This window comes from Hyaena hyaena, unplaced genomic scaffold, assembly GCF_003009895.1.
Source record: "Hyaena hyaena isolate Hyena2069 unplaced genomic scaffold, ASM300989v1 scaffold_130, whole genome shotgun sequence".
NCBI classification, from domain to species: Eukaryota; Metazoa; Chordata; class Mammalia; order Carnivora; family Hyaenidae; genus Hyaena; species Hyaena hyaena.
Genome location: NW_024080762.1, coordinates 2,317,616 through 2,344,871, shown reverse-complemented (window position 1 = coordinate 2,344,871; position 27,256 = coordinate 2,317,616). Strand labels below are relative to the sequence as shown.

Sequence of the window (27,256 nt, the reverse complement as noted above, 5' to 3'; positions counted from 1 at the left end):
TCTGATTCCAGCCAAGATGGAATAATAGGTAGTGGATTTACCCTCCCATCTAGAATGAGAGCAAGGTGGCCACGATAGAGCAATAGGGAAAGGAAAGCTTTCCCCTTTACTTTCTCGCTGAAATAACCCAAATGAAACAGAATCAGACAATTTATATGAAGCAATAGTTTTCAGGACTATGGATATTGGTCAGCATAAGACAATGGTTTCTTGGAGATGGGAAACAAGTGAGTTGAGTCCTAAAATTTCCCCAGATAATTACCTTGAGAGCATTTCCTGCCCTTGGAGTGGAGGAAGGAATGGGACTCCAGGCGGAAACTGTTGGATTCTTTGATTTTGTGTAGTTGGACTTGAGAGCCCAGTGGGGCCACAGTGGCAGGAGTCTACAGGACAGAGTACCAGAGAGAGTGGAGCGACGGTGAGGGAAGGCACAGAGACTCCAGGGGTGCAACAAGGACCAGTGAGCACACACATGTGAGGCACCAGCCTGAGGCTGGGAAAAAACTGTCCGAAAAGATTGAAGGGAACAGTGTCCAGCCCTCATATAACACCAGAAACGGTGACTCTTCCCAGCAGCCAGATTTTAAAAGCTCTCAGTCCAGGGAATGTTGGAGAGAATACTCAGGAAGCTCTTGACTTGGTACTGGGGGGGAGTAATTGACCCTAGACTGTGTGTTGCTCTGGACCTACCTAACAAATCTTGAAAGTACTCCTGGAAAGGATCAAACTGTTGCTGAGTGACTTAACTATTCTAGCACAAAGCTCATGAATATAGGAATGTAAAATTATCTAGCACGCAAAAAGGTACAATTCAAGATGTCTGGCATTTGGTCAAAGAATACCAGGCACACACAGGAGCGGAAAAACAGCACCATTTTTCGTAAAGAAGAGAACAATCAGTGGAGGCCAACTCAGACCTGATGCAGAGTTTTGATTTGACAAGAAGGATATTAAAAGTTATTAAGTTATTAAGACAGTGTTTCAGAGCCTCAAAAAGTTAAGTAGAACCATGGAAGATATAAAAGCCCTTGTCAAACTTCTCGGGTTGAAAATGACGAAGTCTGAAGTGAAAATTCGCTGGATGGAATTGATGGCAGATTTGGCAGTGCAGAAAAAAAGATGAATGAACTTGAAGATGTAACACTAGAAACTTTCTGAAATAAAACATAGAATGAGAAATGAATCTTAAAAAATGAACAGAGCATGTGTGAGCTCCGGGACAGCTTCAGGTGGGCTTATCTATGTGCAATTAGAATACCCAAAGGAGGAGATGTGGGGAGGGAGTGACAGAAAAGATACCATCTTCCAAATTAGAAAACGTCCCAAATTTGATGAAAACTATGAACTCAGAAATATCAATGAGCTCCAAGCACTAGAATATGAAGAAAATAGCACCAAGTCACACCATAATCAAGTCGCTCAAAACTAGTAATAAAGAGAAAAAAAATTCAGAAGCTCCTAAAGAGAGAGAGAGAGAGAGAGAGAGAGAGAGAGACAGGTTACACACACAGAAATGAAGATCAGGATATAGCGGATTCTTTGAGCTGTCAGCACAGAGCCTGACGTGGGCCTCAAACCCACAAGCTGTGAGATCATGACCTGAGCCGAAGTCAGATGCTTAACCAACTGAGCCACCCAGGCGCCCTGGGAAACATCTTTAAAGCCCTCAAGGAATAAAACTGTCAACCTAGAATACTCCACCCAGAAAAAAAAATCTTTCAAAAATAAAGGTTAAATAAAGACATTTTTTCAGACATACCAATGCTGTAGTAACAATCGCACCACTAGAAGTGTTACAGGAAGTTCTTTAGGAGAACAAAAATGGTATCAGATGGAAATACGGACCTCTACAAAGGAATGTAGTGCACCAGAAATGGTAACTACATAGGTAAATGTATAAGGCTTTAAAAAATTATTTAAATCTCCTTTAAAGTTTGACTCTTTAGATAAAAAATAACATGTTGGGGGGATATATATAATAAAATGTATAATAACACAAGTATGAAAGCCAGAGGAGGATCAATGGACGTATTATAAGGTTCTTATAACATATCTAAAATGGTATCCTATTATTTACCTTTTTTAAAAAATATTTTTATTTATTTCTAGGAGAGAGATAGATAGCTTGAGCAGGGGAGGGTCAGAGAGAGAGGGAGACACAGACTCTGAAACAGGCTCCAGGCTCTGAGCTGGCAGTCAGCACAGAGCCCGACACGGGGCTCGAACCCACGAACTGCGAGATCATGACCGAAGCGAAAGTCGGACGCTTAACCGACTAAGCCACCCAGACGCCCCATGGTATCCTATAATTTAAAGGTAGACTGATGAGTTAAAGATGTACACTGTAAACCCTAAAACAACCACTAAAGTGACACCAGTCAAAAAAGGGAAATAATATAATCTATTATTATTATTATTTTCAAATAACTCAAATGAATACAGAGAAAGAAGAAAAGGAATCAAATAACAATTGAGACAGCTAGAAAACAAATAGCAAGCTGGTAGACTTAAATATGATTGTATTAATCACAAAAACACCTCAACTAAAAGGCAGAGATTGACAGATTGGATTAAAAAAACAAGACACACACCTGGGTACTATCTGCAAGAAATGCACTTAAAGATAAAGGTACAAATGGGTTAAAAAGCGAAGGATAGGGGAGATCATGTTAAAACCAGTCAAAAGAAAGCTGCAGGGACCCTGTTACCATCAGATAAAGTAGATTCTGGAGCAAAGAATACTACCAAGGGTAAAGAGGGTCATTTCGTAACAAAAAGAGTCAATTTATCAAGAGGACATAGTAATCTTAAACATTTATGCACCTAAGGATAGCATTTCAAATTACTGAAGCAAAATCTAATGTAACTGCAAGGAGAAAGAGACAAATCCACAAGTATAGTTAAAGATTTCAATGCTTCCTGCATTTGCTTTGACAACGCTGGAGAAAAGACAAAACCCTCATGGAATGAGGTCCACAGAGGCCTCTGGTTCCCAAAGATATGACTTCTCAGCCCTGTTATCAATCCATCGGGAAAGAAGTGAAATGGGTTGCACACGATCTTGACATCAGCCTCTCACTGCTGCTGCAGAAGGAAAATACTCCAGTTAAAGGGCTTTGGTCCCTCACAGGCTAAGAAAGAAAAGATTATTTTTAAAGGCAGGTTGTCAAAATGAGGTACATTCACCGATGTGCAAAATCATCTGCAGTGACGTTTACAAATTCAGTGTCAGACAGAGGCCTGGGCTCAATCTGGGGCAGAGACTCGCTTCTGGACTGTTTACTTTTCTCCAAAAAGCCATGTACTGGGCTGGGCCCTGAAGGTACCCAGGAGAAGGGGATATAGTCTCTGGCTTTGGCTCACACCCGTGAGGAACAGAGAATAAGCCAATCATCTCAATGAACTGGGTAAGAGTCTGACCCAAGATGACTAAGGTCCAGGGGCACAGGTGAGGGCCCACCATTCACACAGGAGTGAGTGGGAGTCAAGGGGGTTTTTCCACATTTTTCTCAGTGTGAGTCACAGCACCCCCAACCAGCTATGCATCGCTGGGGACATCCCTTACTGGAGACTCTGTCCTGGCCTCTGAGAAGGAAAGATCACAACCTCTGGCTCCTGCTGGCCATGTGTTGGCACCTGACAACAAGTCCAATGAGTAGGTGCACTCTCCCTGCCCATCAACGACGACACATGCCACAGGAGGCGTTACTTGGTGCTGTCAAGTAGATGGTGTCTCTGTATCAAGAGAAGGCAAAGTACTTGTTTTAAGACATCTTTTAAAAGTGCAAATCATGAGAGACTCTTGAATGCTGAGAACAAACTGAGGACTGATGGGTATGGGGGAGAGGGGAAGGGGGGTGATGGGCATGGAGGAGGGCACTTGTGGGGATGAGCACTGGGTGTTAAATGGAAACCAAGCTGACAATAAACTATTTTAAAAAATTTTAAAAAAAATTTCAATGCTTCCTTCCTAATATTGATAGCACACATGGACAGAGAAATCAGAAAGGGTATAGAAGACTTGGCCATGACTATGAACCAACTTGACCTAGTGGACATCTATGGAACATTCCCTCAGACAAAATCAGATATGCATTCTTTCCAGGAGCATGAAGAACACTTACCAAGACAAGTCATATTTTGGGCCATCAAACAAGTTTCAATATAACAAGATTCAAGATGCAGTTTGTCCTCTGATCACAATGGTATTTGATTAGAAATCAATAACAGAAAGATATCTGGAAAATTCCCCCAAATTTGGAAGTAAAGTAATGCACCTCAAAATGATCTTTGGGTCAAAGAATAAATGAAAGGGAAATTAGAAAGTACTCTGACCTGGATGAAACTGAAAACACAAAATAACAGAAATTATAGAATGTTGCTAACACAGCACTTAGGAGGAAACTTATGTAACTCAATACCTATAAAGATAAATAGACTTCAATCAATGATGTCAGTTTCTACCATAACAGCTGGGAAAAGAGGAGCAATTAAACTCAAACCAAGAAGAAAAGAACTAATAAAGACCAGAGAAGCAAACTATAAAATAGAAAACAGAAAAACTATAGAGAAAACCATTTAAACCAAAAGCTGGTTCATTGAGATGATCAATAAAATGGATAAATCTTGAACCAGGGTGATGGGGGGGGCGCGGAGGGGGGGAGAATGAAGACACAAATTACTGTTATCAGGAGACAGAGTGGTAATATCACTACAGATTACATAGATAGCAACAGGATAATAAGGAAATACTATGAATACGTTTATGCCTATGAACTCAACACTAAGATGAAAAAGACAAATTATTTGAAAGATGCAAAGTACCGTAGCTGAGTCAAGACAAAATTGGTCAACAGAATATTTCTATATTAATTAAATAAATGGATTTTGTAGTTAAAAGCCTTCCTGGAAAAACAGCAACAACAAAAGCTGCAGGTCCTGATGTCTTCATTGGTAAAATCTTACAAAATTTAAGGAAGAAATAATACTTATATCATACAAACTCTTCCAGAAATTTGAAGAGGAAGAAAACTTCCCAAGTTATTGTGAGACCAGCATTACATACCAGAGCCAGATAAAGAAACTCCAAGAAAACTGTAGGTGGTCATCCATCATGAACATCAATACAAAAATTCTAAATATAATTTTAGCAAATTAAATTCAGCATTATAGGAAATGGTAATACGTCATGGATAAGTAAGTGAGTTTTATTCCAGGGAAATGAGGTTGGTTTAACATTGAAAATGAATCAATGTGAGGAGCCTGGGTGGCTCAGTCAGCTGGGCATCTGACTTCAGCTCAGGTCATGATCTCACAGTTTGTGGGTGTGAGCCCCACATCGGGCTCTGTGTTGAATGTTTGCTCAGAGCCTGGAGCCTGCTTCAGATTCTGTGTCTCCTTCTTTCTTTACCCCTCTTCCACTTGCACTCTAACTCTATCTCTCAAAAATAAATATATGTAAAATTAAGAGACATTAAAAAAGATAAAATGAATCAATATATGATCAAAATTACTAACTTCTACTGCTCTAGGACACCCGTAAGAATATGAAAAGACAAGGGCACCTGGGTGGCTCAGTCGGTTAAGTGTCCGACTTCTGCTCAGGTGATGATCTCACAGTTCGTGGGTTCGAGCCCGCATTGGGCTCTGTGCTGACAGCTAGCTCAGAGCCCGGAACCTGCTTCAGATTCTGTGTCTCCCTCTCTCTCTAACCCTCCCCTGCTCACGCTGTCTATCTCTCTCTCTCTCAAAAATAAACAAAACATTAAAAAAATTTTTTTAAAAAGGATATGAAAGGACAAACCATAGACTGAGAGAAAATATTTACAAATCATATAATTGATAAAGGGCTTGTATCCAGAGTATATAAGTACTCTCAAACAAAATAATAAGGAGAAAACAATCTGTAATGACAGAAAGCATATCAGTGTTTGTGGGGAGTAAGGGGATCAGGGAAAGAGGAGGAATGGAAGATGACCAGGGGGTACAAAGAAACTTTTGGGATGATGGATATGCACATTATCTTGGCGATGGTGATGGCTTCACAGGTGAATGTGTATGAGTAATCTCATCAAGTCGTATGCTTCAAATACGCGTGATTAATTGTGTGTCAGTTATACCTCAATAAAGCTGTTAAAAACAAACTGATAATAATCAACAACTGAATGAATTTCATATGAGTTCAGTCACTGAACTCACTGAGTAAGTTTTTCTTAGTGATCATAGGACACCAGACACAAAAGTACCTACAGTATGATTGCATTTATATTTATTCAAGAACAGGCAAAGCAAATTTGTGGGGAAAAGAAAATCGGAAGAAAGGACAGGCGGGGAGAGATTGACTGGTGAGGGGCACGAGGAATCCTTCTGCAATGTTGGAAATATTCTACATCTTGACCTAGGGGGTGGTTATTTGAGACTGAAAAGTACAAAAAGTCATATATTTACAATCAGCATACTTTATGCACTTTCTATATGTTATATTTTCATAAAAAAATAAACGGGGGAAGAAAGGGAAGAAGATGACAAGGCAAACCACACTGGTGATGGAAGCCTTTGTAGCAGCGTGGGATTGTCCTTTGAGAGCCACCAGGAAACAAAGATGCTCTTCTAAGAGCAGCATAGGGCACACTCTCATTAGCGAGTGTCCCGCACAGAACCTTCCAGAATTGGAAGCTGGCTCCAAAGCAGGCACTGTGTTGTTTCCAGCTGGTATTCGTCAGGCCTTCTGTTTCCAATGGCCTGAGTGTAACTGAGTGCTTCTGCAAAATTAAGAGTATTTCTACTTATGAGAAATGAAGAAATTAAAGTAAAAAGACCTTATTAAGGACTGGGAAGAATGTCAATGTTCACTAATTCATGCTGTGCCAAATCTCTTGGATTCAAGTCCAAGGGCAGAGAAATCAAATTTGCTTCTGTTACAAATGGAGCTGTGAGCCTGAGACTTTGTGTTTGGAAAGCCCTTTGCAATGTAGCAGAAAGAGAAACAGCTTCAGGTTTTAGTGTGGGCACAGTGGGGCAGTCCTGGCCTTTTAGCCTCTTCCTTGTATAGGGCCAGGGCTCCTTCCCCTTTGGATCTCTGATTTTTTTTTTTTTTTTTTTAGTATGTTTATTGCCTGTGTAGGTGGCATGGTGGAAGATAGCATAAACAACTCTGCCTGGAACCTGGCTTTCCTGTTGGCCAAGGCTTGCTGACTCCCTTGACCATGACAGAGTCGGCCTGCCTGGCCTTTGGGGACGTCTTTGCCCTTCTCCGTCCTTGGCTGACTTACCTTGAATTGGTGTTTCATCCTTCTAGTCTTGATGCCGCCGTTCCGGTATCACCCACGCATGCCCAGTGCCAGGAAGACTGGAGGGAAGTCATAGCATCTCTAGATTTGAAAGGAATTGGTACCTTGAGGGAAAACTCCAAACTAAGAAATGAAACGCGGAAGACCTAGAAGGACTTGGGGCACATATTCTATTTGTAGAAGTTTGTGAAGATGCTAAGGGACCATTAGAGGAAGCAGAGGCTGAGTGCTTAATAATTATATTATTATTTATATTATTATATTAATAATTATAATATATGCTTAATATAATAAATGCTTAATAATTATATTAATTATTATATTAATACAATTTATTAATTATTATATTAATATAATAAATTTATTATATTATAAATAATATAAACTGGGGAAACTGACACAACCACCCCCACATTTTTAAAGGCAAAAATGATACCCACTGAGGTTTTTTTATGTTTATTTATTTAATTTTGAGAGAGAGAGAGACAGCAGGAGTGGGGGAGGAACAGAGAGAGACACACACACAGAATCTGAAGCAGGCTCCAGGCTCCGAGCTGTCAGCACAGAGCCCAATGTGGGGCTCAAATCCATGAACCGTGAGATCATTAAGTTGGAAGCTTCACCGACTGAGCCACCCAGGTGCCTCGATACCCACTGAGTTTTGAGTGTTCCTTCCACCTGCCCTGATTTCTTTAAATAACTCCTTTGGTATTTAATTACTCCTAAGTTCAGGGACCAAAAAACCCTTTGATTTCTATATTGTGGATATTTCTTGTATTCTTTTTTCTGCTTCACAGAAACACACACAATCCAAGTTTATAAACTCCTTCCTTTGGAAATTTCTAGTTCCATTTCTACTAGTATTTAAAAACAAATACCTTATAAATGCATTATTATTGTCTGAACAAACTCTAATACCCGTATCTCAAATGTGACCTTACTCCAAACAATTATACAGAATAGATGTGTGTGTGTGTGTGTGTGTGTGTGTGTGTGTGTGTGTTTTGACCCTAACAAAGTGACTTTGGGACTATAAATGGTTCTAAGAAAAATGAGTATTTTATGTACTTTGATTTTTTTTCCCTGAAATTTCCATTCCCTCCTACACTTACACATACAAAATCCAAACCATAAAAAGGTGTTTTTAAAATAACTTTTAAATTCCCCACTATGTTATGTTTCCAGGCCAGATTACAGTTAAAACAAAGTTTTGACAGACAGAATAACTTATCACTTAGGCCACAAATCTTGGTCTTTGGAAAAGAAAACAAATCGTAGTACAGATCTTCCTTGACTTACAATGGGGTTACATTTTAATAAACCCATCGTAAGTTGAAAATGCATTTAATACACTTAACCTACCAAAAGTCGTAGCTTAGCTTAGCCCACCTTAAAGTGCTCAGAACACTTACTTTAGCTTGCATTTAGGCAAAACCATCTAACACAAAGCCTATTTTATAAGAAAGTGTTGAATATCTTGTGTAGTTTATTGAATACTATTCTGAAAGTGAAAACAGATTGGTCGTCTGGGTGCAGGATGGTGGTAAAGTGTGTCGGCTGCTTATCCATGTGATCTCGAGGCTGGCTAGGAGTTGCCACTGTCCCTGTGTGCCATCAGGAGAGAGGATTTGTGCCCAGGAAGGGATCCAAATTCAAAATTCAAAACATAGTTTCCCCTGAATGCGTATCTCTTTCGCACCATCATAAAGTTGAAAAATTGTAGGTCAGGGGTTATCTGTCAAGTGTTTAGGCCACAGTTCTTGTGTGTGTGTTTGGTCCACCTTCTCGGAATGATGATGACACTACCTAATTCTTAATGATGGAGCAATTTGGCAAGTGGAGACTTCACATGCCCTGGCTCCCTTCCCCAACCACAGGATGCTCGCCCCTTAGTTAGTTTGGAGTAATTGAGAAGTCGGTATCCTTTTGTTCATAATTTTATTCTCTTTGAGTTGTTTATGTATTCGATCCATGTTTTTACTCACGACCAAGTCCATTTTTCCCCCCTACTAACTCATCAAACACTTACCAAGTGCCTGCTACGTCAACTTGGACTCTGAAACCACCCTGCCTCGTTGATATCTGCTGCTTGCTTCACCCTGGGCCATGGGTAGATCCATTGCCTCAGTTTTGCCATCTGTAAGATGGGGATGATAATAGTACCTGTCACATAGGTTGTTTCAGAGGATCTTATGACTTATACGGGAAGAGTTTAGGACGTTGTCTGAATCACAGTCAATACTACACAAGTGTTGTTGTTTGCTGTTGTTATGATGGAGGGCAGCCTTGTGCTTCCTGCTGGGTACCCAAACCTGCTTCCTCTCAAAGTGTTTTCCTTCTAACGTCACAGCCACCATCTCTACCCAAGCAGGATTTATCTAGCCCAGAGTCTCTTAGCCTTGGCACTGTTGGTATTTGGGGTCCGACAGTTCCTTGTTGTGGGACTGCCCTAGGCACCGTTAGAAGTTGCATTGGCATTCTATTCTCTAGTGTCTATTCTCTAGACGTTGGAAAGGTGCTCCTCCAGTTATGACAACCCACGGTGTCTCCAGACACTGCCCAGTGTCCCTGGAGGGCAAAATTGCCCACCTGTTTAGACTGGAACATCCTCCGGCCGAGGCTATGGCTCCGACCACTTTCTAACGAGGCCCGCGCTTGGCGTTGTCACCTTCTCCCGAAGCTCGTTTTTGAAGATCCCTGCTCCCTCTTCCTTGTGCCTCTTAGCCCCATGTCAGGAACCTCAGGGACGAGGTTATTGAGGCCCCCTTGGCAGGAGGGGCTCCTCTTTAAAATATCCTCCTCCTTTTCAATCTCTTGGGCTTCTTTAGATAGAGAAGGGGGGACATAGTCTTCCCAGCACTTGTGTTCAGGGCTGCGCTTGAACACAAGCTCCCTGGCTCTGTGCAGCCGAAGGAATGTACTGCTTTTCACTGTGGAGAGCAAGCCGGGGTCGCTAGATCAGCCCATGTGAGATGGTGCGGCCGGGCCCTGGGTCTGTGTTTTCCTGCGTCCTTTGCCGAGTGAGCGCTGACGGGGAACGGTGATGGTACAGGCTTTGCGCGAAGCACTTGGTAGGCAGTGACCTGCAACTGTTCACACTGGCTTTCGAAGGCAGATATTCTTATTCCCATTTCCTAGATGAGAAAATGTCAGACTTTGAGGCCACGTGCCAAGTAGGAGGGGCGCAGATTCCAACCCCGGGCAGTGGATTATTTGGGAGTTCTCCAGCCCAGCAGCAATGCTTGTCCTCTCATCAGCTCAGGCCGCACCTCTCCCTGGTCTCTGCAAAGCCGCAGCTCATTCCCGGAACGCCCCCTGTCCTAGCTGCCTGCCTGGTCACACACAGCTGTCCGTCAGCAGCCTCGTGCTGCCCTGGGCGGTGACTGGTGTAGTTGGGCTTGGTTTTCACCCTAACGATGTCATGCCGGAGACCCGCCCCTCCCCTGCTCTCCCTACGCTGCAAACCTGCAAACCGCACTCTCTTCTTCCCTGCGTGTTGGCCGCCTGTGGGTTTCCCCTGCGAGGTCTCCCTGGGCTATAAACCAACCTTGTTATTTGGATTCGCACTTCCGAGCTCAGCGCTGAGGCCACAGAATTTACCTTGCTGGCACTAGGTGTCCCAACATCTAAATTTCCTTAATGCCAGTCTCTCGAAAATCATGGATTCTACAGGCAGAAAATGATCACTTTTTAAAAAATGTTTTTATTTATTTCTGAGAGAGAGACAGAGACAGAGACAGCATGAGCAGGGGAGGGTCAGAGAGAGTGGGAGACACAGAATCTGAAACAGGCCCCAGGCTCTGAGCTAGCTGTCAGCACAGAGCCCGACGCCAGGCTAGAACCCACGAACTGCGAGATCATGACCTGAGCCGAAGTCGGAAGCTTAACTGACTGAGCCACCCAGGCGCCCCATGATCGTTTTTAATATACCTTCAGTTCTGTCTCAGAAACAGGACTCCATATAAGCCAAAAATAAAGAACTTAACCACTTAAGTGGCCGTTACTAGAATCTTATTTTATTGAATAATGTTCACACTGTGTTGGGCATTGGAAAGTATAGTGTCCTTTCCCCACCATTACATTGATAGTTTATGCTAATAGGTTATGATTTGGGCCATAAACTCACATATCACCTGATTTCTTTTTAGTCTTCCTTGCCTTTTTTTTCCCACTGAGGCCACATGGATCTGCTTTAATTTTCCACTTTGTATTTAAACCTTTGGCTTTAAGGCCATTGTCCTAACAGTTTTAGTAAAAAAACACCAGCCTCTGTAGAAAGCACTCAGAGCAAATGAAGGTCATAAAATGTCAAAGTACAAATGAATAATGTAGAATCTTTGCCTGAGAGCATTTCTGAGCAGCACAGAGAACATCCCGTTCCCTTCCTTCATTCCCCTCCTGCACCCTTCACGGGGAAGGCACTGCACGTAGATGCACAGATCGACAGGAGAGGGACTTACGTTCCCTTTGGAATCATTCACGATTCAGACAGGGCAGGAGGCTTACAGAGCGCTTGCCGTATGCCAGGCACTGTACGAGGCCCTGGGGATGAGGAGGCAACATGCGGGCCCCTCCCTTGAGGAGCTCAGAGCCGAATGGAGGCAGCAAGAATAACCGGTTGCAGCGGGGGAAACGCCAGGATCAAATCTGCTGTTGAACTTGGGACCGCAGAGCAGCATGACATGCTGGTGGTGACAGCTGACAGTTCTTGAACACGTCCTACATGCTTGGCACCGTGCTTTCTACACATTTAGGTTTTAATCCTCCCAGCTGTGTGAAGTAGAGGTGCTATTACCCCTGTTTTACAGATGGGGACATCGAGGCTCAAGAGAGGTTCCCTAAGCTGAGTTTTACAAGCCAAGTAAGAATTATGTAGGAAGAAGAAGGAGAAGGCAGAGACTCTGGAATTGGGGGAATGGCAAGTACAGAGACAGACAGATGTGAGTGGTCTCTGAGGTGATCTCTGTGTATTAAGGAGGCAGTGGGGGCTGGGGACACATCATCCGGTCCTGCCCATGGCTAAATGATTTTTAACTGTGTGACCGGTTCTCATTGAAAAGCATCCTGTGCCTCCCAACACCCCCACTCCGGCTTCCTTCCACCCTCAAGTGATGGGCCACTTCATTCTGTAATACACCTTTGTGGCTGTGATGAACCACTCAGCCCTGAAGTGGCTGTTCATGTGACTTTGAGCTTGGGGAAAAGGACACCTGAGCCCCTCTGGGAAAGTCGCAGGGCTGGCAGGATGCCCAGGGGTCCTGCGTTCTCAGTCTTCCAAGCTGGATTCCACGTGGCCTTGGGCCACTCACTTAACCTCTGTGACATTTGCCTCGTCCCTGGGATACTCAAGTCTGTATCCCTAGAAACTACTGTAGAGACTGGTGCATTATAATCCTTAAAATGGTGGTACTGGTTATTGTGAGGCATTTGGGGTGATTGATTATAGTTCAAGCGAAAGCCTTTATGCTGCTCAGTGAAAGGTAAGGAATAAATAATCTCACTTCTTAGGATTCCTTAATTAACTAGTCATCACTGATCTAAGTCCTTATACGTAGAGTTGGCAGAGGTACGAGCTGTACTCAGAGAACCATCTTGGCCTCTGCGTCGTCCAATTTTAGCTCACAGTGGGTGGGTACAAAGGAGAGCAAAGCAGAGGCAGAATTTGTCTCCATACCTGGGGCTTGCCTAGTGGAAAAGCAGTCTTTTCAGCAGGGGAAGGCACGTTGAGTGTGCAGCGGGACAGAAAAGCCCAGAGTCCCCGATTGTGCCTCGTCTGATGGCTTCTTTGCAGAAGCTGATCCCTGACACTGAGTGGGGGGAGGGTGATGACCGCATTGAAGTATCTGCTAATAGGCAAGACCCTGCCTTCCTCCGCACCCTCTCTCCTCTAAAGACTTTCTGGAAAATAGAGCAAAAACAATGAGGCGACCCCAAGGGTTGATGAGAATTGCATTCCACATGCAGCCCTGATTACCCTGTGCCTTTGTGCCTGTCGACTCCGTGAAGGGTATGGCTGTCAGGTGTCTTTCCTCCTGAGCAGGGTAATCTGCACTGATTGACTTGTCCATTGTCCTTCCCCTGGAGCTAAAAACAAAACAGGAAAGGCTGCTTGGTGGGGATAGAGGGGAACTTGGTGGCCAAATGCTGTTGCTTTCCAGGCATTGGACACAGGCTCATTCTCTCTGAGAAACTTACATCCAAAGGCAGTGACTTTGAAAGGACCGTGGCTGGGAATTAGAGACAGATGCTTAGCTGGCCATGAGTAGATATTAAATTGTATTAAACTATGCAAACCGCATTTCTCATGCAAGGCCTGTTTCAACCTTACATCAGCCCTTGGGCTCCATTTGCATTTCTATAGAGAACGAAATAAAAGCAGCATGTCACTTACTCATTTCTATTCATAACTGTGAGCTGTTATTATTCTAGCTCTCGTCTCCTCTACACGGCGTGGCCAGATTAATCTTCCTTAAACCTCCATCAAGAGCTAGTTAGGTTCCCAGCATTTCACTGTATCAACTCATGTTTATGGGGCGCAGGCGCTGAGAAGAGTATAAGGATACAGAAGATGGGGCTAAGTTTAAGGTCACCAGACATCCTGCCTCGTCTGGGACAGTCCTTGTTTCTGCCTGTTACCCTGATCGAATTATTACTGGTACCCCGTTTCGCTCGCAAACGCTGTCCAGTTGTAACGATGAATTCCGCTCAAGTGCTCATAACGTAGAAGGGGTGGAAAGTACGGAGGGAAGTGATTCTAGAACGAGCTGGAGGCTAGAGGCAGAGGAGTGGAGCTGGTGGAGAAGGCAGGTTGGTCCCCCAGGGCTGGGATTGACAGGTGAGGCCTGTGCAGGCCTGGGCTTCCGAGGAGGAGAATGACCCAGACCAAGAGGGAAGGAGACCCGGATGAAGGTGGTGGGGTGGGCTGGGGGCTCTTGAGGAGAGATGTGTGCACTGGGTTTCTCAGGGGGGCCACAGAGACATGGAAACAGAGGTTTCTTCCAAGGAGGATGGGAGGGACGGGTCTGTGGGGCTTGAAGGGCCAGCAGGGAATGCGAGCTTTGCCCCGGAGGCTGGAGGGAGACAGGAGTGTTGGCATGAAGAGCCCCAGGTGAATGCGAGGGGTTACACGGTCCTGGTGCAGGGCGGGTCACCCCACCACAAGTTGCAGGGGCGGGACTTGGGCCACTGCCGCTGCTCCTGGACTACGCCGTCCGCCATCGTGCCATGCTGCCTGCCTGTCTCCCATGTCCCGCACGATTAACTAGGGAAAATTAAAATTTCTGCACATGACGGGGTGAGGCAAATGGATGTTCTGGTGTCTTTGTTCCCTCTAAGCGGAAGCTCCAGCCAAGAGCTGACATGAGCTTGCTGTTTTAACATCAATTAAATTATTTTAGCGTGATTTTTGACAGGCCCAAACCCCAAAGCATCCATTTACAGGAGCAAGCTGTGCAGTTAGGACAGGTACGATCCTCCAGGGGCTGTCAGAGAATGACTCACCGCGGGGTGTTTGTCTGTGGTTCATGTGGGTAATCACCGTGCTAGTGATTTTGCTAGACTCTGGTCCGAGCCAGGGCTCCGTGTGTGCCGCAAAACTATCCATTCTGCCCTGCGTCTGCTTCTCTCTCCTTGCTTCATTCCTTTTTTCTTTCTTTCAGCGAAAACCATTTATCGAGTGTTGGCCAGGCTCTAGGCTTGCTGTTCTCATTTCTCTGTCACAATAACCACCCGATCCTAGGAGATCAGAGCATGCCCATTCTACAGATGAAGAAAGGGAGCTTTGGAGGGGTTAAGGGAGCTAGCTGCTCAAGGGCACCAGCCGTGTGTGTTGCTGAACCCATTCCCCGGATGATTATCGCCAAGCAGGTGTCCGCGAATAGTCTGATTATTTCCAGGGATGCTGTTGAGGAGATTCGATATCAGACAGAAAGTAACGCCCGGTTAGCGACGCCCAAGCCTGAATGTGATGCAGCGCCATTTAAGGAGCTTAGAAAATCCAGGTTCCTCTCACGAAACTACACGCCCGAAAAACAAACAACCCAGTGAAGAAATGGGCAGAAGACATGAACAGACACTTCTCCAAAGAGGACATCCAGATGGCCAACAGACACATGAAACGATGCTCAGCATCCCTCCTCATCAGGGAAATACAAATCAAAACCACACTGAGATACCACCTCACGCCAGTCAGAGTGGCTAAAATGAGCCAATCAGAGAACTCTAGATGCTGGCGAGGATGTGGAGAAACGGGCACCCTCCTACACTGTTGGTGGGAATGTAAACTGGTATAGCCCCTCTGGAAAACAGTGTGGAGGTTCCTCAGGAAACTAACAATAGAACTCCCTTATGACCCAGCAATAGCACTGCTAGGAATTTACCCAAGGGATACAGAAATGCTGAGGCATAGGAGCACATGTACCCCAATCTTCATAGCAGCACTCTCCACAATAGCTAAAACATGGAAAGAGCCTAAGTGTCCATCAACAGATGAATGGATCAAGAAGATGTGGTTTATCTATACCATGGAATACTCCATGGCAATGAGAAACAATGAAATCTGGCCATGTGTAGCAACATGGACGGACCTTGAGGGTGTTATGCTGAGCGAAATAAGTCAGGCAGAGAAGGACAAATATCATATGTTTGCACGTATAGGAGGATTAGGAGGAACTTGACGGAGGAACAAGGGGGAGAAGAAGGGCAGAAATGGTGGGGGAAAGGGAGAGAGGCAAACCATGAGAGACTCTTGAATGCTGACAAAAACTGAGGACTGATGGATGTGGGGGGGAGGGGGGGATGGGCATGGAGGAGGGCACTTTGGGGATGAGCACTGAGTGTTATGTAGAAACTAATTTGACAATAAACTATTTGTAAAAAAAAAAATAAAAAAAAATTAAAAAAAAATTAAAAAAAAAAAGAAAATCCAGGTTCCTGGGCTCTACCCCCCCCACCCCCCCCCACCCCGGAGATTCTATTTCAGATCCCTGGTGATCTTAGGGATGTCTCACTATGTGAATGTGTGAGTATGTGAGTGTGTGTGAGTCTTTAAAGCTCCCTAGAGTACTGGTTCTCAGAATATAGTTGTTTCAGCATCTCCTGGAGGGCTTGTTATAACACAGATGCTGGGCCCCGCCCTCAGAGTTTCTAATTCAGGAAATCTGCAGGGGGTGGAGATGTAGGGGGTAGAGGGTGCTGGAAATTTGCATTTCAGATGGGGCTGCCCCCCCGCTGGTCTGTTCTGAGGCTCTCCCATGCTCAGCCAGGCCAGGGGCTGCTGGACTGGGGGGCTCATGGTCTCCGACCGCTATCCAAACAGTTTGAGCCTATTTTGTGGAGGTGGTGCTGGGATTAGAGACGCTGGACCCAGGATGCCTGTGTAACAGGCCATTCCCTTCCCCACAACCTGGGAAGGTCACTGTGCCCTTTTCATCGGAGTCTGGACCTGGGCTCAGTCTCCCTCTCGTCTCCGCGGCCTGCCAGTCCCAGCCAGGCGGACTTGTCCCACGAGCTGCACTTATTTTTGTTTGCTAAGCTAGATAGCATAACTGGCACTCCCCGGATCAGTACTTTAAAAAGTCTGTCTGTTTCTGGAACTTGTGCCCCATGTGTTAATTAGAAGGAACTTTTCGGGGAGTGGTTAACCTTGGATGCACGCTAGCTTCTCCTATAACATTAAAAAACTAAATGAAGCTATTGATGCTGGGCCCCCTGGCGGACCGGTTGGATCAGGGTGTCTGGACGCGGGGCCTGATGAGCATCGCAGGTGAATCGCAGGTGCGGTCAGGAGGCATCAGCGCTGTGCAGGCACCTCGCTGACCAGATGTCATGTGAACTCCCCACATCTGCCCACCGAGTCCCCTTGCAGAGTGGGGACTCTGCCTACCCTTTCCCATGCACCTCTTTATTTTTCTGCCAAACGAAATGAAAGGGAAGCGGCCAAAGGCCCACTGGCCCCACTGTTGTCTTGGAGGCTTCCTGATGGGCGGTGGCCCACTGTCCCCAAGCAGTCAGTCAGGAGTGTGTGTTTCTGGAGCAGCGCCACAGGAACTGAGCTCTAGCCCAGGAGCCATCGCTTCTCCTCTCTCACCTTATCTTTTGTGAACTTGGGGGTGCGTAGGGTCCCCCAGAGAGGAAGCGTGTCTATATAAAGAGTCCCCAGCACTTAGCCCTCTAGTTTTCTCTCTCCATTCGTGCCAGGCTCCTATTGCCACCATCACCAAGACTCTCCCCCTCAGGGCTGCCCTCACACTCTCCCCTTCTGAAGTCACCAGTGCCCTCCCGAGCTCGTTCTGTTGCTCGTTCTGTTGCTCATTCTGTTTGTTCTCCTGGAATCACCCGATCCTGTTGACCACCCTCTCTACTCCTGGTATCCTAACTTTTCTGCCTCCTCTTTGTTCCTTCTGTTTCCTTTACTAACTTCTTTGCCTTCTCTTGCTCCTTAAATGGGAGCATGTCCACAGGGCCGCCATCTTGGTCCCTTCGCACTTCCCTGTACACCTTGGGATTCCTTCCCCAGATTCAAGGCCCTGGCCAGACACGTGCTGAGTCCCATTCTCCCAACCGCATCCATAAACAGAAATGTGTCCACCAAGTCAGCCCTGTCTCCCCTGTTTTTATCTCAGGCACCCCTGTCTCTTCTGATTTCCCGGGCATGGGATCTCTGCTGTGTTGAGCTCCGTACCCCTGTCTCTTCTGATTTCCCGGGCATGGGATCTCTGCTGTGTTGAGCTCCGTTTTCCACTCAGTAACTGCATCTGGCCCACATTGCCTTCCTGAGGCTTCTCACCATGGCCGTTCCTGCCTTTGCCTCTGCTGCCCTGTGCTGGCTTATTGTGATAGCCTTCCAGCCAGCCACCCGCTTGCCAGCCTCCCTCTCCTCCTTTCTGTGTGCGGCTCTCAGAGGCCTACTTCCAGTATGCTCTTACTCCTCTCTCTGGCTCGGACACCCACGGAGGGTGTGCTGTGTGCCAGGCCCAGTGCTGAGCACGCTACATCTTGTATCCATTTCAACATGACTGCAACCTTAGGAATCACTAAACACTTACTATCCCTCTTTTTCCTGCGAGGAGACAGATTCAGAGATGCTTAGGAACCGGACCAAGGTTCCTAACCACTGATGAGTGTGGAACAGAAATTCAAACTCACCCTGGGCCCCTGATCCCTCCCTCGCTCTTAACTTCTATACGCTGCTGCCTCTCCCTTTCCCCCCAACCCTCAGCGGCTGCCCAGTGTGCATAGAAGCTCTTTGGGTTGGCACATGAGGAATTTCTAGATCTGCCCCTGCCCACCTTTGTACCTTCTTTTTACTCCTAGGTCCTCAGGTCACTCACTCTGTCTCTTCGCTATGGTTTTGCCCAGCTCCTCCGTGACCTCCAGTCCCCAGGGCAGGGCCACTCCCCGAGCTTAGCCTCCTTGACCTCTCCAGACCCTCTGAGTATCAGATGCCTTTTTTGTGTATTCTTGTCTTTTATTTAATGCGAAACTGTTGTGGACCCCTTTTCGGGTATGTCAATGTTATATTCTCCCAATGGGTTCTAACCCTCGAGGGCGGGAGCTAGGTCTCAGACATAGTTCAGTCTCTGGCGCTCCCAGCACGCTTTCCTGTGCACAGCCCTGGTTCACCTCTGTGTTGGGTCATTTTTTCATCTCTTGTCCCTTACAGAGGCCTGTGGCGGGCCGCGGGAGCTAGGCTGTGAGATGCCACCCACCCTCCGGGAGCCGCTCTGCTAAGGTGCCCTGATCGCCCCACCAGCGCTCTGCACCGCCATAATCTCTTGTTAGATTAGTTTTCCATCCTTTGCGGGAATCATTTTTCTTCGTACGTTCCTGTTTTTAAAGTTTGAATAAAATGGAGACTTGGCTGTACACCAGGGAGGTTTAGGAGAGAAATGAGCAGTGGGGCCTCCCCAGCCAAACCTGGCTGCAAACCGCAGGAATACAAATGACTTGTAGCCGAATGGGTGGGACTCCTGGGCGACAGGCCGCCATTGCTGCTTTGGAGCTGGGCCTGGGCCTGCATGGGGAGTCTGAGGATTAGCGGACCCCTCCGCTGGGCTCCCTGCCCTGTACCTCCTGAGGGTGCGCTGAGCGTCCACCGTCAGACAGGGCCACCTCTGCGTCAGGTGGCCTCTCGATGACGGGCACAAGCTGGAGACTGGGGAGACAGCTCGGACATGCCTCGAACAGAACTATGCGAATAATGGTTACAAGCACTGAAACAGAACGAGATTAACCATATTAATGGAGCGTAAAGAGCTGACATCGTGAAGTAAACAAATATGTACAGTTGGTACAATTCTAACACGGCTAGAGTTTCTAGATCCTTCACCGCCTGGACTATGGTTCTAGGCCAGTGTCACGGAGTCTCCAGGTGCCTGAAGGAAGAACTGCTGTGGTTGGTAAGAATGCTTAGGGACCGTGAAGGACAGGCGAAGGACATACCCAGTCTATGTCCTGTTTCTTTCTTCCCTTTAATAGATGATGAAAAGTGATACTCACATCCCTTTCTCACAAGCTCGGGTTGCTTCTCATGCCACTGGCTAGAAGCTGCCTCCCTCCTTTGGCTCAGCCCCAGTCAGCTACTGGCAGCAGCAGCTGAGGGGCACAGCCCGCCCATGGCCTGGGCACTGAGAGCCATGGGGAAGGGTCTGAAATTAGTGTGCTGTTTCCATGCTCTGGGCCTAGGGGATGAATCCTCCACTGTTTCCACGCTCTGGGCTCTGGACACCCACGGGACTATAAGGAGACAGTTTCCCTGTCATGCCGTCCTGGGTGGCCGATTGCCCTGCTGGGCCTGGTTTCTGTTTGTCACTTGCTTTCTCACTGAAGTCAAGGCCTGACCCTGAATGTAGGCCCCGATTGGAGAGGCCCCCACAAACCTATCAGCCCAAGGTTGCACCTACCTTTTCGTTTCCCTTAAGTGCCTCAGAAGACATGCATATCTCTGTCTCCTGGACACCGGTGGGTCCTGGTCTTCTGTGACGTCACACTTAGGCTGCTGGGCTATAAGACCCGCTGCAGTGGCTTCCCCACAGAGGCATGGAAACCACGGATAGCTATCACCTTGCGGGCTGTGACACCTGGAACCCCAGTGGGAGGAGCTGCTCTGGGAAGATGTGTAGGCTGCCAGAGGGACAGGGACAGAAACAAAACACAGCCTGGCGTGCTGGAGCCCAGGACGGGGCTGGGGCTGGGGCTGGCTCCCCCTAAATTGTGGATGTAAGTTCCACGTGCTCACAGGCACTATTTTCTTCAATTAGCAAATATTTTAAAAAATTTTTCTTGATGTTTATTTTTTGAGAGAGAGAGAGAAAGACAGTGCAAGCAGGGGAGGGGCAGAGAGAGAGAGACACAGAATCCGAAACAGGTCCCAGGCTCCGAGCTGTCAGCACAGAGTCTGACGCAGGGCTTGAACTCACAGACTGTGAGATCATGACCTGAGCCCAAGTCAGACACCCAACCAACTGAGCCACCCAGGTACCCCTTTCATTTAGTAAATATTTACTGACTACTTTTATGTGCAAAATGTTGCCCTCATCCACTGTAGAAGGTGGTTTGTGAATGTCCGTACTCTCAGTCCACCGAGGTGCTAAGAGATGTTAAAATCTGTAGGTATGTATATGAAGACAATTTTCTACCCCAGAAGATAAAAAGACACCTGAGTGTTATTGAGTTCAGTGAGGGACAACTTCCCTGCTGGGATCCAGAGTGGTTTGTAGGGTAGAATTGGAAAGAGTTCAATAGATGGAGGCAGGTAGAGAGGACATTGATCTTGTTAACAGTCTATGTCAGGTAGATGGGGATGGGGAGAGACTGGTGGCAAGGAAGCCAGTGTTAGTGGTGGTGGTGGTGATGATGATGATTTTTACCAATTATTGAGCAGCCCTTGGGTACTAGCTATGGTACATACATGATTTGTCTTACTTGATAACCCTACCAAGTGAATCACTTAACCAATGAAGAAATTCAGGCTTATCTGTGTTGAACAGCCCACCCAGAGTCATAGGGCTTAAAGAATGGCAGAACCAGCATTTGAACTCAGCATAGCATTCTTTCAAAGCCCAGGTTGAAGTAGGAGGTTTTGTATTATGAGTTTGGGAATCAAATTTGAAGAGTTATAATCAAATTGAAAGGAAGGGTCAGGTGGGAGAGATGATTGGAAGTATCAATAAAGCTTGAGAACTGACCAGGTTTGAAGGGCAAAGGACACACAGAAGTAGTTTGGGGTGTTGGCAGAAAGGCAGTCCAGCCACCGGCCATCAGAAGGAGGTGATCTTGAGGGGCTGAGGTGGAAGGGTACTGAGATGAGTTCTGGAAATGTGGCAGTCAGATAGGGACAGATATGCCAGGTAGCCATTGTCAGTCATCTCCCCAGACTCCCATTCTAGACAAGCCGTGTGGATGGATCAGCAAAATCAAGAAAACTAAAGCATCTTCTGTTGGGTATATCCTGGAGGAGGTAGAATGTGGGATGACCATAGAAGTAGCTGTCAGAGCAGCGGGAAAAGGGATAAAAATGATGTCATGGCACGCATGGCAGATACCAGCAGGAGAGCCGATTCTGAGTGAGTTGTCAAGACTGCTCTACGTGTCAGAGAAGTCAAGATTGATGCCCCTGTGGGAACTTGGGAGGCTCAGTTCAACCCACCGCATGTTCACTAGGGAGCTTTCAGATGCCTGGCCTTACGTTTGGTGCAGGGGATAGAGAAAAGCAAGTCCCTGCTCTTAAAAGGCTCAGGAGACCGTCTTGATGTAGACTTGAGTTGAAATGTGTCATTCACACTTAGCCCAAGATTGTTATTCTCTGAGCTTCTGACTCCTTCTAGGTAGAATGGGCATAGTAACCCCTGTCCTCAGGCAGGTATTGTTGCTGGGGCTTGTTCTGGGAATCAGAACTGTTGCGTGTACAGCACTCACACGGTACTTGGAGTTTAATGGTGCTTGCTCAGTTATGCTTAGAACCCATAATGGCAAGAGAATGAAGGGCAGTTTCTGGGGGTCTTCCCGCCAGATTCAGGGAAGCCCCGCCTTCCCTGGGAGTGGCATCCTTTCCTCTGTGGTTTGGGCTGTTGAGTCAATCATGCCTGATGTCTGCTCCCTCATGTGGCTTCTCAGTACTAAAAAGAATCTCCTATTTCTAGAACTTCTCGTCCTTTAATGTGTTTTTTGGCCCAGATGTTCTTTTTTTTTTTTTTTTAATGTTTTATTTATTTCTAGGAGAGAGAGAGAGAGAGAGAGCGATAGCGTGAGCAGGGGAGGGTCAGAGATAGAGGGAGTCACAGACTGAAACAGGCTCCAGGCTCTGAGCTGGCAGTCAGCACAGAGCCCAACGCGGGGCTCGAACCCACGAACCGCGAGTACATGACCTACGCGAAAGTCGGACGCTTAACCGACTAAGCCACCCAGGCGCCCCTGGCCCAGATGTTCTGACACAGCTCTCTTTCATTTTTCTTCTCCCAGTTCAGACAGAGACCAGAGCCCCCTCCTGTTGGTTGGTAGTGTTGTCACTTGCTACACCATGGGGAAAACATGGCAGATGACGGCGTCCCCAGATGGCTCTGAATGTTAAGATAGCACAGATGAGCTGGATGCACCATGGGCTGTGAGGACTGGCCCCTTATCCTCTGGGGGTTTGGGGGCTGCAGGGCTCTGTGTGTATCTGCCTGAAGGCCTTGCTGCATACCGGCTGCCTGTCTGCCCCCTCACCAGGGACTGGGGGTGGAGAGGTGGTTAGGGAATATGGCGCTCTGTGTGTTAGGCACTCTTGGAAGACTGGGGAGTTGATGCCACATTGTAGGGCTCCCAGAGAAATACACGTGTGACTTAGAAGCTGGAGGAAATGGAGGGGGGCAGATATCAAAGCAGGGACAGGAAAGCCCACCAAGGTGTGGCCTGTGAGGCTGGCATAGACCATGCTGCCCAGATGCTGCCTCCTTCCCTGGCTCCTCCTGGTGGGCAGCTCTGCCCCACGTGCTGGGGACCTGTCTCCCCTGGGTCTCTATCCAGGACACTGAGATTCTTGCATCGGGCTGGGTGGGGCTTCCGGGGTCTCCTGTCCCCCTCCCCCCTTCCTTCCAGTTGGTTGCCTCTGTTTGCTCAGATGGTTGGAGGAACGTAAATCATAGTTTCATGGTGTCACAGAGTAGCTTTGGGCGAGGAGGGCAGTGCGGTTCAGAAGGGTGCTCACATCCAGGGCAGGGGGCTTGCGAGCTGTGCACCGTGCCCCTCTTCTACCTGGCTGGATATCCCTAGCCCCCGAGAAGGCCAACTGAGTTGTGTAGGCTCTCGGTAGAGTTAACCCTTTGGCTAGATGTGTGGGCGCACCTTCCCGTCCCCTGGTATGGATGACCCAATCACGGCAAGGGCCCTGTCTCAACCACCTAATGAGTCAGAGAGGCATTCCTTTCCATCCCTACTGACCAGCTCCAGTCTGGGTATCTCCCCAGATCAACCTCAGCAGTGTTGAGTTCAGTCAATGGGCACAAGAAGTTCCCCTATTAATAGATTCACTGGAAATCCTCTCATGTTCAATGTATTCATGGCCTTGTTTGAAATGAGCCCCAGTCAACATCCACCAGTCACGCAGGAAGAACCACCTGGCCTACCCAGGCTCCTTGCTCCGGTGTCAGGACACGTCGGAGGCAGGGCCACGGGTGCGACTTGGGGTCCCCACAACTGCACCCCCGTGTTCCCGTTTGCTTTGGACTATTTCTTTTTGGATCTTTGCTCCCTCTTGCTTTGTGCCCCATCCCCTTCCTCCTCTCAGTTATAATGCGGATGGCTCTGGGGACTGGATTCTTCGGCGCTGCACGTGCCAGAAATGGCTTCCGCAGAGGAAAAGGCTAAGAGGTGTCAGGGTGTCCCTGACTTCCTCTAAGGCAAGTTTTCTCACCCCTCAGGACCACTGGCAATTTGGGACGGATAACTGAGTGGGGATAGGGGGTAGGGAAGGGGGTGACCATCTTGTACACTGTAGCTTGTTAGCAGCACCCCGGCATGTACCCCCAGATACAGTGGCGTCCCCTACCCCTCAGTTGTGACACCCAAAAATGTCTCCACGCATTATCAAATGTCCCCTGATGGGCAGAATTGCCCCCATTGAGAACTATTGTTCTAGAAACAGCGACAGCAGCAGCACATACAGGAGGTACAGAGGCGTCTGGAAACTTCCCCAGGTTTCTCTTCAGTTGGAAGTTTCAGGGACAGTACCTGCTGGGGGTGATGGAGGACATGGCCTAGAATTCTCACCGCATCCCTGGGCCCAGCATGCTTCTCTTTCATTTTTGTGACTGTTCTTTCAGCCAGAAACCCCATCATTTTGGACATCGTTCTGATGCCTGCTGAGTCCCTGTTGTCCCAGACAGGCTGGTCTGCAGCTTCCCTGGCCTTCCATATCAGGTTGACTCGGGGGAGGGGTGACAGATAGAGCGGGAGAAACCTTGGGCTGGTGTCCTGGCTCTGCCTCTCACTGGCCGTGTGACTTGGAGCACTTGACGTACAATGTCAGCGCTGTGCCCTGGTGAGCTCCTCACGTCACCCAATGACACAGCCAGGACCCTGAAATGCCCGGATCCTGCCTGAGGCATTCCCAAGGGAGAGAGACCTGGAGAACACAGCAGATGGGAGATAGAATACAGTGTGTCTTGCTACAATGTATCAGTTAGGTCCCAGCAAGTTCTTGTGCTAAACATCAGTGATCAAAGCCACTGTCCCAAAGGAAGAAAAGGATTACGTTTCCAGAGTTTCATGCTTGCAATAACAAAGTAATTTCTCTCTGTAAGAATGTCATTAATACAGTGTTTCTAATGGCCACAAGGTATATTTGGGTAATATTTTCAGGCCATTGTCATCATAATCCATGGCTGTGATCAAGAAGGTCCAAAACTGAAATAAGATGTCGGGGGCGGGAGCTCACAATCAAACCTCAGTGCAGCTCCATTCAGAACCAACGCCAACAGGCGAGTGGGGCGCCATGTTGGTGGCAAAGCCTCAAGCAGAGTGGTGCCACGTTAAGGGAGCTGTGGTTTCTCCGATGCCCCAGGCTGGCTTCCCACAGGAATCTCACATGGCCAACATCTGTGTGGTGGTGGTTGTGCTTCCTTTTCATCATTCCCGTTATACCCACTTCACAGTGTAAAGATTTATGTTGTGAGTAAATTGCCAGAAAACACTTAATCTGGATCACTGCCTAATGACTCCCGACGCAGAGTTCTCATGAAGCTCAAGTATGTGACACCGCTTGGCCTTGAGGCCCACGTGGAGCCTCTGACCTCTCCAAGCCCAGAGCCGTGACCAGCTCTCTCAAGTGGCTGTAGAGGGGATGGACGACCCCGTGGGGTGGCGGAAACAGCCAGAAGGATGGAGGCTTTCAAAGCGGTATCTCAGCTTGCCGATGAATGTGGTCCAGTCGGCATCTGGGATTCTAACCAGTTAGATTCGTGACCCCCCTATGGCTGTGAGGTGAGGTTGATGCTGATATCACAGGCTCGGGGCATGGATGAAATGGCCTCACGCGGGCGCCAGCGTTGCGTTCTTACCGTTACACACGCTGGGTCTCAAGCCTCAAGCGGCCCGGAGGTGCACACGTGCCTCTAGCTCCCCCACACCAGCACTGCCCGCTCGCGGCAGACTCTGCCTGCCCTTGCGGGGTGTCCAGCAGTGCCTTTGGTCTCCCACATAATTGACTGTGAGCATTGGAAATAGTTGTGGTTTTTAATACAGTGATATTTCCTCTTCAGAGACTCCCGCCCCTAGTCCAGTTTCAACAACTGCTAGCGAGGTCCCAAGACGTGGTTCTTGTTTCTTCCTTGTCTAATGGAGAGTGTTTGCCTTTGCACAGGGCTTTAATGGGCTGCAAGCTGTTGGCTCGGGGAGGGATTCTTGGTTCAGAGCCAGGGAGACTTGAACTGTTTGGGGAAGCCTGTGAGGGCTGCGGAGAGGGGCTCCTTCTCTGCCGAACACGTGAACGGCATCAGCCTGCGCAGCGGGTGCTCCCGTTCACCTGATAGACGGGAGGAGCTCATCTGGAGGGACGGGCACTCCTGGAGCACTGTGTCCCCTGTCGGGGCAAAGGGCTCCAGGAAACCTTGTCCGAGAGGGTCGGGGGCAGCAGCAGTTTCAGATCAAGCCAGCTACTGTAGAGAGAGGCCCTTCTTAAAAATCATTCCAGAAATAGTGGGGGTAGCTCTCCATTCGGCTGCCAACTGGTAGTCTAGACCATAGAGTTCTCGAGATGGAAATCGTTTCCAGAGATTTTCTCTTCCAGGCAAGACCACAGCTACGCCACCTCAGAAGGACGAGTCTGTTCTATTTTGGACGGCTTTGGGGAGGAGGCTTTACAACTGTCCCTGGAAACGGAGTCAATTTAAAACAATATTTTTTATTTTTGAGAGGCAGAGCATGAGTGGGGGAGGGGCAGAGAGAGAGGGAGACAGGTTCCGAAGCAGGTTCCAGGCTCCCAGCTGTCAGCACAGAGCCTGACGTGGGGCTCGAACTTACAAACTGCGGGATCATGACCTGAGCCGAAGTTGGACGCTCAACTGACTGAGCCACCCAGGCGCTCCCAGAGTCTATTTTTAATGATGTCTGTGCTTTGCCTTCTCTCCCAAACCCCTTTAGCAGAGATTTGTGGACCTTTCTCGTGGTGAAGATCGTTGTTGAAGATATCTCTCCCTTGGCGACTTTCCTCTCTGCTAAATGGTTTCAAACCCAGTGCTTTTGGGGGGCAGTCAGTATAGTTGTGGCTTTCCACATGTCTCCCCCACAAGTATTCCGCCAGCAGAAGAGTATGAACATGTGCACACAGGCGCACACGTACACACCCGCGTGCACATGCAGCCTTTGGGGTAGCCCAAGGCAGCCTGCCGATGTCTCAGAATTTCCTTGAGGTCAGCTGTTTCTGTAAACATTTGTGGAAATGTGGCATTTTGTTCCAAAATATAAGTGATTGTCTTATTATTTATTTTTTT

The 27,256-nt window shown here is 47.6% G+C and overlaps 1 protein-coding gene across 1 annotated transcript in view; it reads left to right on the top strand.

The window, feature by feature from the left end:
* THSD4 (thrombospondin type 1 domain containing 4) overlaps positions 1 to 27,256 on the top strand; it is a 549,275-nt gene that overhangs the window by 40,668 nt on the left and 481,351 nt on the right. The gene's annotated exons all lie outside the window — the stretch shown is intronic.